This window comes from Dendrobium catenatum, unplaced genomic scaffold (assembly GCF_001605985.2).
Source record: "Dendrobium catenatum unplaced genomic scaffold, ASM160598v2 fragScaff_scaffold_547, whole genome shotgun sequence".
NCBI classification, from domain to species: domain Eukaryota; kingdom Viridiplantae; phylum Streptophyta; class Magnoliopsida; order Asparagales; family Orchidaceae; genus Dendrobium; species Dendrobium catenatum.
This window is the reverse complement of record NW_021319009.1, coordinates 576,857-587,309: the sequence shown is the minus strand read 5'-3', so window position 1 is coordinate 587,309 and position 10,453 is coordinate 576,857.

Sequence of the window (10,453 nt, the reverse complement as noted above, 5' to 3'; positions counted from 1 at the left end):
CTCTGGCAGGCTTGCACCTTAATACCGTCAGATTTAGGGCTTGTCTCAAGGGAAGTTTACCAGAAGAAGTTCACTTTGGCATCAAAGGACCTGGCGACTCGGCCGCATTGGGGAAGGTGGAAGTGATTTTGTAAGGGCTTCTCTGCCTAGCCGTGGGGGCTAAAGGAGAGACACTAGTTTAGTGCAATACTTGGGGGGTGCCTCCAAGGAGTGGACGTAGGTCATGGTTTGACCGAACCACTATAAATCCGGTGTGTTCTTTCTTTTTACTTTTTCCGCTTTTTAATTTCCGCACTTTGATTGTGGTGATTTGGATTGTGTTTTGGTTTTAAAGTTTTCCAATTCACCTCTCTCTTTAATTAGATTGGGACTAAGTTCAAGAGGGCCTAACATCCCTAACGGACTTTCAACGATTACCAAAGTCAGCCATGGATTGAAATTCAAAAATTTTCAAATACTCAAATTTATGAATCCCGCTCTGATACCATTTGTAAGTTCATTAGGGATGTTAAGCCCTTATGAACTAGCCCAAAGCTAACCAAGAGGAGGGGGGGGGGAGGGGGTGAATTGGATAAGATGATATGAATTGGAAAACTTTAAAACCTAATCAATAGCTAAAGTAGACCTCTTTAGAACCACAAAGGAACAAGGGATGACGACTGGATAAGATGACTCATTGTATAAGATGATATGAATTGGAAAACTTTAAAACCTAATCAATAGCTAAAGTAGACCTCTTTAGAACCACAAAGGAACAAGGGATGACGACTGGATAAGATGACTCAAATACTTTCTTAGAGCAACCTTTGTGAAACCCCTCACAAATTCCCCCTCATAAGATCTTCTCTCTCTCTCTCTCTCTCTCTCTCTCTCCCAACCTATCCTTTTCCTCTTGACTCTTTCAAGTTAGTACATCAGCAAAAGATACAATCTTGGATAAATAAGAGGTCTTATATAGAAGAGCTTAAAATTTGCTCTTAATTACTACAAACTGACAATAACGTCCAGGATGATCAATGGATCGTCATGAATGATTAGTTCAAATTGTTGAGTATCATCTAGAACATCACCCCGAATGTATATTTAGACGATAAAAAACTAAACTAATCATCCAGGTTGATTTCACGATCAGCCCAGATGATTAGTTCAAAACCTCAAATATCATCTAGAGCATCGCCCTATTTGCATGTCTAGACGATGGAAAAATAATTAATTATCTAGGATGATTTTTTGGATCATCCCGGATGGTTAGTGTAATATAATATACATTGTCCAGAAACATCATTTTGATCGTCTAGGAAGAAACTAAGGTTTGTTTAACGGATCATCTTGTATGATCCTTCAATCGTCCAAGATGATATGATCGAGCAATTAAACATTAATTGATTTCCATAATTACCAAACTAATTTAGGCATAATTACACTCAATCATCCAGGACAATATCCTGGATGATGTTTTAAAATTAAAACTTGCCTAAGGAGATCAAGCGGCTAATTTTTTCTTATTTGAGCCTATCGTCCAAGACAATGATAATATCATCTAGAACAATTTGTTTTATTGCGACTGCCTTAACCAGGATGCCTTAATTAGGGTTTCTATTTTTAACCGATCGTCTAGGACAATTTGGGATCATCCTGGATGATATGATCAAAATCATAAAACTCCAAAACAGTCAGAATTTTTCCCCCGAGTGTGTGTATGAAAGGTTACTTAGCATCAGGACCCACATTGTTACAATTGACTCAAGAACAGGTAAAAGACACTTGACGTACATTACAAGATGACTCAGTCCTAATCTACCAAATTTTGAGTTGGTTTGATTTGCAATTTGATCTTGTGGACCTGAAACTTTAGTAGGTATGACAATCATTGAAAAATAAAAATGTCAGAACTATTTGCTATCATCAAAATTATAATTCATGAATTCAGATTCGCAACAAGGATGTTATGCTTAAGTGAATTATCCCTTGACACACTAATGCAAAAGCAATACTATCACTTGATGCAGAGGCTAATAAATTTATCAAAATTTATACATATAATAATCATTATCTAATCAATACAGTGCTACATCAGTAAAAGATTTCTTCCAAGATGCAATTTCTAGCAAATTAAAATGCAAAAAAGTAAATTTTGGAAAATAAAAAATACTAGAAAGAATACACCATTATTTTTTAGTGGTTTGGTCAAATCATGACCTACATCCACCCCCCAGAGTCCTCTCCAGGTATTGAACTAAACCTTTGGTGACTCTCCTTTATCCTTTATAGCTAAGCGAAGAAGCCCTTATAAAATCTCTTCCACCCACCCGCTGCAGTAGAGGACCATAATATTTTTTCCCTCTTTGTCAAGCAAAGAAACTGGAATCCTTTTTCACCCTCCTGATAAAGGTAGAGAGCCTCAAAACCTTTTTCACTCTCGTGGAGAAGGAAGAGAACCTAGAATCACTTTCACCTTCCCCAATGCAATATAATAGTTTAGTCCTTTGACACCAAAGAGGTCTTCTTCTCAATGCTTCCCTCGAGACAAACCTTGACACATGGAGGAACTCAGGTACAAGTTCGTCAGAGCAATCATGTGGAACTCCCTCTGACACTCCCTTAAAACCCATAAGGATTTTATCCTTCTTGATAAACTCCACCCTTTCTCTCCCAAGTTCAAGGCTCTCTGTTCATGCTTTCTTCAAAGGAAAATACTCAATGAATGCCAAGAAAACTCTTACAAAGTCTTATGAGAAAGCTTAAATAGAAGGCTTAAAAAACCTAGAAATTCAATTTTATAGACACTGGTCATACAGTATGATAGAAGATCGTATGGAGTGATTAGTTAAAATAATTCTATTAGTACTCTATAAAGACTAAGGTGTTGTACGATCAGTTCAATAAGCTGAGCTGATCAACTGGTATAATTTCAAAATCATCTAGTATGATTAGTTCAAATAACATGGATTATCATCCTGAGTGACTGACGCTGATAAAATATTGTCCACGTAAGGATGGTGTTGTATATCACGATGGGATCAAATCATCCTATGCGATCTGATTCGATAAAATAACCAAAATTTTTTCCTAATAATAGGATTAATTTAGGGAAGATTTAATTACATCATATACTATGATACAAATTATACAATATGATTTATAAAAATTTGAATTTCAAAATATTACATAAATTATGATTGGTCGCTAAGATCTTAATTTTAATTGATCGTCATGTACGAATTAGATCATACAATACAATTAGTTCAAATAACTTTAATTAAGCCAATTAGTCATTATAAATATTTTTTGAATAGCTGATCGTATAATATGATATTGATCATACAATATGATTAGTTCAAAAAATTACAATTATAATTATTTCACTAGCACACTCCCTTGAGTGTGTGTGTGTGTGCACAATCACTAGTCTAGCATACACCTTTATAATACTTGACTGAAGAAATTAAAAAATAAATAAATGAATATTATAGACTCTTTTAGTATACCCTATTATACAAAATCTTGAGTGATGAATCTTCATTGAATGGTGCATGATGTACCTAAAAAGTTAGTACACACAAATAAATATACACTATAAATACTATGAGACATAAAGATATAATCAAGAATGTTTGTTATCATCAAAAATAACCGCTCAGGAGCCCAAGTTGCAACATTTAAGAGGGTAATGAGGCCCATGTGAGTGGATTAGGATAGTTGGTTTGGAGGGAAGTGGGCATTTGAGGGTGATTGACCATTTGGATGGGTTTTTATGACTTGAGTTAACAACTTTGACCATTTAACTTGGTCAAGACTGCTGAGGTGGCATCTAAAGAGTTTACAGGACTGATGGAATGAGATCAAAGGAGTTTGAAGAGGCATGTTAAATGTATGTGAAAATTAGTGAGTGCATAGTGTGATCTAACAAATTTCTAATGAGTTGACTTGGTCAAATCCATGAGGATTTAACTCACTCATAGTTTAGATGGATTTATGCCATGGAATGGAAAGGGATTGAAAGCTTGAGAGGTTTGAATTGATTTAATTAACCCATGTTGACTTAAATTGACCAAGCATGGGCTCATTTGACCAAGTCAACTACTAACTTAGACTAGGTTTAAAAAATATTAGATTATTGAATTGGATGGAGTTGGAAGGGTTTGATGTAATGCTATTGGGGTTTGAGTGTATGATGAGTGTATGGGCATAATTTGACTCAAGCTAAATAGTTCACCATGTCAAACCAATCAATGATTGACACATGATAGACGGGTGTGTTTAAACTATGTATTGAAGTGATATTGAGGGATTGAAGGTATTAGTTTTATTAGATAAGATGATTTGACTAAATAGGTTAAACTTGACTAAACATGGGTCAAGTTGACCAAGGGAACTATTGGTTGGGTCAAAGTTTCCAATTAAGAACAATTCACTTGGAAGATTGATAAAAAAAGTTTAATGAAGATCAGATACAATCTAGAATTTGATTGAGTGTAGATTGAGGTTCTTGATCAATTGAGTTAGCCTGAGCTAGCTCGTTTGACCAAGTGAGTGAATTAAATGTTTAAAGACCTGTAGAAAGATGATTTATCACCTAAGGTTTCTCATGAAGTAGTTTGGACATGATTGAAGTCATGTGGTTAGTACATTATGCTAAAGATTGCACTAAACCCAAATATTATAGTTTCAGGCTAATTTGGTCAACCATGGTTGACTTGGTCAACAAGGTTGACAAAGGGTCAAGGGTTGGGTCCATTGATTTGGGATTGATGGTATGAAATCAAAGGGAGTGGTCTCAAGTGATGGGAAGACAATTTTGATTGAAATGCATGTTTGAATGGTCAAAGAGCACTTTAGTCAAACATGGTTAAAATGGTCAACCAAGTCAAAACAAAGCTTAGGTTTGAGTCCAATGCATTCCCAATGATGTTTATAGTTCATTAAATGAAGTTTCAAGGTTTGATTTGATTGGGTTATGTTTAGGTTTGGAGAAAATTCCATTATTTTCCCTTAAAAGGCATTTTATCATTTGGACCTTTGGCCAACTGTGGGTCAAGCTAGGTCCACCAAAGTAAAGTATTATGTTCAACTTAGCATAAATTAAATTATGGATATGTTTAGAGGTTTTATGGAAGGTCCCAAGGTCAAATTCCATGAGGTGGAAGGTCAAGTGGCATAGGCTATAAATATTTGAAGTTCTTACAAGCTTCTGATTTCAATTGAGTTTATGGGGTTAGAGGTCTCAAAATGGCCTCAAATTTGGAGGATTGACCCTAGAGACATGACTAATAAATATGTAATTGATTAATCATAGATTGGGGGTCATTTAATTGTATTTTGAAATGATTGAAAAATCACTCAAAAAATATTATAGGACATGAGTCCTTAACCTTCTTTTTTAATCTGGAATTATGGATTTGAACTGGAATTTGGATTTGGTTAATTGAGTTTAATTTATCCATCTCAATCATAATAAATTGGATGATTGTTGATGATTATATATGATTGAAACTTGATTGAAAGATGATTTATGATTGATAGGAGGCTAGATGAAAGTTTGAATTGATGATTTATTTAAAAAATTGATTGAATATTTATTGAAGGCTAGATGATTGACAGCTGAATTAGAAAAGTCTAGATTGAATTATAAATTAAAGTATGGATTAGAGTTTGGATTGAAGCCTAGATGATTAACAACTGGATGATTTCCAACCATCATATCAACAAATAGGAGTCTGGATGGATCTTGATTACATCTTATAGAAATGAGGTCAACAACATGTTATGCTGTGATGAAATGACCTTTGCCTCCACACTAGGTGTGTTCTATAGCGTACAGAGCAAGTGCGGGCTATATAATAATAACACCTAAAACCTAAAAATGGATTTACTAATATATGTGAGTGGTAGTGCCTCTTTTTAGGGATATGAGATACATGTTATATTTTGGGTTGTATCTATTGTGCTATTGTACATAATGGTTTATTATTTTGAAGTACATGAATTTTTGCTCTCAAAAACTAATTTTCACTCTCATAGCTTCCAACTTCAAGTTATAATGCATGCTCGCTATATTCTAAATCGGTTACAAGTGTTTCTCATTCCTTAAATATATCATGTAGCTCAACATGATCAATTTTCAAGGATTCATGAGATTTATTTAATTCATGATGCTTCTTATTTAGTTCATTATATGCATCAAGTAAAGAAGTATGTTCTTTATATAATGTAACGTATTTTTTTCTAAGACTATCATGCTCCTTTTCTAATTAAAAAAAACATTGAATTTAACATTACATTTTGTTTCTTTAACTTCCTATATGATTCATATATTGTTTAAGAAATAGAAAATAAATCATTAAGGTAAGCTTGCATATATCTTTTTTGTCTCAGTTAATAATAGAGTTATCATCCATTAAATATAGATTTGTTACCTCCTCCTCAAGTTTTTATTTTGAAGAGTCTAAAGATGAATCTTCCCAGAAAGCCTTATGTGTCCTTTGCTTCCCTTTTTTGAAACATGTAATTTCTTCACCATTTACTTGGTAGGGTGAGTTTTCAGGTTAAGGCAATTGAATCTTAAGTGTTCAAACTTCATGAACTCAAAATAGATAGTGTCATAGATAAATTTTATAGTTTTACTTGATTTAACTTATTCCAAAGTTGATGACATCTTTGCTTTTGCTTCAGAAAACTTTTGAATTGTTGAGTTATTAAGGCTATATCATCATCTTTATCAGGTGCAGAGCCATTTCTATTAGAGTTATTGGCATTTAATTCCATTATCTTCTCCTTCCTCCCATCACTTGCATCAAGTAGTCTTTGACTCTTGCTTTGTTCATAGGAAATGAGTGAGCCAACTAGATTATAAATATAATACATGTTTAAATCTTTTGATTCACAAATGGCAATAACTTTAGCATCATAACTATTAGGAAAACAATACAAATGCTTATTGACTTTTTCAAAATTGGATAATTCTCCACCAAGTGCATGAAATGATATTACAATCTTAATAAACCTAGTGTGCATGTTAGTTATTATCTCATTAGTTTTCTTGCATAATAACTTATATTCATGTAATAATATTCTCAAACAGGACTGTTTAAGTTCATTTGATCCTTTATAGGTGAGATTTAGCCTATCCCAAATTTCCTTTCCAGTTGTGCATTAAGAAACACACATATAGTCCTCAGACTTTAAAGCATAGAAAATATAATTCAAACATTTTGTAATGAGTTGTGCATATTCTATTTCCTCAAAATACCATTCACTAAAAGGAATTTCTTCCGTGATACCATTAACATAAGGAATAACATAAAAACCATTTGAACTGCCCAAGTTTTTTTTTTTTTGGGGGGGGGGGGGGGGGGGGGGGGGTGAATTGGTGTTTTAAAATTTTCTCTCAAAATATTTTTTTAAAATCTCAAAACCAATTATACAAACTTTAGTAGAATAAATTTATAAAATTAATATTTTTGCTCTTTTAGATTTTTATAGAAAAACAAATGTCAAGATATAATTATTATATTTTTCAAAATTTATATTCCTTAAACAACAATATTCAAATCAAAATAAAGCTCAACAATCTCAACAAAAGCTTACAAGAATATAACATGGAAGGAAAATTAAAATGAAGGAAAAAAATGTGAAAGCAAAAGTAGAACGAGCACACCAGATTTATAGTGGTTTGATTAAACCTTGACCTATGTCCGTTCCCTGAAGTCCTCTTCTCTGGATATTACACTAAACTTTTTAGTGACTCTCCTTTAGCTCCCACAAAAATGTGGAGCAGCCTTTATAAAATCTATTCCACCGACCAAGAGCGATAGATTACCAAAATCATTTACACCCTCCAGATGAGACAAAGAATCTAGAATCTTTTTCACCCTTCTAGTGAGGTAAATAACCTATAAGCTTTTTTACCCTTCTAGTGATGAAGAGAACCTTATGATCTTGAACCTTGAAGACTTTTTTCCTAGAGTAACCCTAAATATCAACAAAAATACATGGAGGAACTAAGGTATATGATTGCTTGGAGCAACCATGTGAAATCTCCTCACACTACTTCACCCTCACACACAACTTCTCCTTCTTCTCCAAACTCCAACATATCTCAAGAAGTCAACCTCTCAAAGCATTCTCATAAAAAAATTTTAACAACCAAAGACCTTTTTTAAAGTCTAATTAGAGTGCTTAAATATAAGGCATCTAAAAAAATCTTAACTATCAATTCTATCATTTCTGATTGTATAGTATGATGGGTGATTATATAGTACAATTAGTTCAATTCATCCTATTAGTACTATATGATGGACAAGGGTGTATACGATTAGTTCAAATACTTTAACTGACCATCCAATACGATATCAAGGGTTATACATTATAATTAGTTCAATCAAATATGATGTTTTTCAGTACGATTAGTGGAAACAAATATTATCTTATTAATTATATGAAATATACATTAATTCTGATTTGATTACCCAATTATAGGATTAGATTTGGTAAGATTTAATGACTTTGAACAGTATGATGGTAATCGTATAATATGATTAGTTCTATTTTTGAATTTTTAAATATTGCCCAATTTGTTATCTGCACAAAAATTTTGAGTTTTACTAATTATCTTATATGATTTGGTTCGTATAGTATGATTAGTATAAATTTAGGTTATCTTAATTAAATATTTAATTAATTCTTGGTTTACTCGGATCATATAATGTGATACAGATCATGTAGTATGATCTTAACAAAAATTAAAACACTTAATTTTCCTCCTCGGTGTATATGTATTCGGATAAAATAAACATCAAACCTATTATATCTAGCTTTGAGTCAGTCCTTTTGCTCTGTGTATGACATACCTAAAATGTTAGTATGTTTAAAATAAATATCCAATAATAATATTAGGAGAAACCATGTAAAAATCTAATAATGTTTGTTATTATAAAAATCATAAGCATTGAGATTTTAGATTATCACAATTTTGTATGGTTGTAGCACTATCTACTTAAGCACCACAACACTTCTTCCACTCATATAGCTCTCCAACGCTAATCTATATATCTCTGCGGTGTAAAATTTATATTTCCTACGACACTAACATTATATTCAATACTGCTAAACAACACAACTATTTTTATTATGAATCTTTATGGAGCATTATTGCATTAGTTTGAAGCCATAATTAGTAGTTATAGTGTCATAGTAGTGGTCCTTTTGAGCACCACAATGCTCTCATGTTTCAAATATCATGGTGGTTCCTTAGTAAAAAGCTATCAATCTATTTTTTGACTCTTAAAGTGCAACACCACTGTCAGTATCGTAGCACTTATTAAGTTTCTATATAGGAAGGGTTATCTTCTTTCATTTTCACTAAGCTCTGTGTTAATTTTTCTTTATCATTTCGTGTATGTTTGCATTTTTCCTTTAATCTTCTTGATTTCTTATGGCTTAAAAGGTTATGGGTAGCAAGAAAAGAGTGGCATCCACTTTTAATAGGAGGAGATTTACTTCAGCAAAGTTGAAGGGAGATACACCCAATTTTTTGTAAGTAATTGATACCTGAGCAAGTTTTCCAAAAACCTAAAGGAGTGATAATGCAGATTATAGTAAAGAAGGGTTGGGAAAACTTGTGTGAGGAGCTAAGTGCATGTGTAGTGAGTATAGTGAGATTATTATTATTATTATTTTTTTGTTAATGCTAAAGAAGCTCTAAATAACCAATGCTTTGTGAGAGGGAAGTGGGTACCATTTAACTCCCATAGTATTAACCATGATTATAATCTTTAGGATATGGAGTTTGATGAGTACAACCCCTTTAATATAGCGCTATTTGACCCTAAGAAATTTGAGAGTTTTGTGTAAGTGATGGGGGCTATGGAGTAAACTTTTGAATTGTACAAAAAATCTAGGGCTATATTACTCCTAAACAATGCTTAGGTTTTCTTTGATATAAAAATATGACAAAACCCTACTTAATATATGTAAGTATACATGTCAAATCAAGTGATAAATTGAGAGAGTAGATTGTCAAACCCACGAGAAAGTATGTTTACTTGTAGCAAACTACTATTGTTTACTATAATTATAATTATTATCCTACTGAAATAAAATTGATATTTATAGAGATTATTTTGCTAAACATAATAGTAAAAATATTTGATATAATACTAAATAAAAGGGTTTTGAATTAATGATTGTAAGTTTTATATCTTCCTAATGAGACTCTTAATTATAGATGTGATTCAAATCATCTGCATCCTTAGATCTCTATCAAGCTTATAGGAGGTGAAAAGGATATTTGTTGACCTCCTGTAGTTATATTATCTTCATTAGAACCTAAAATATTTTATCTTATTTGGCTGAAGAATCAAATAAGAGAAAATTTTACTACTACACTAAGCAATTAACCTGACAAATTTTGTAGTACAACAGCTCCACTACTCAAAAAATAAAAGAATACCCT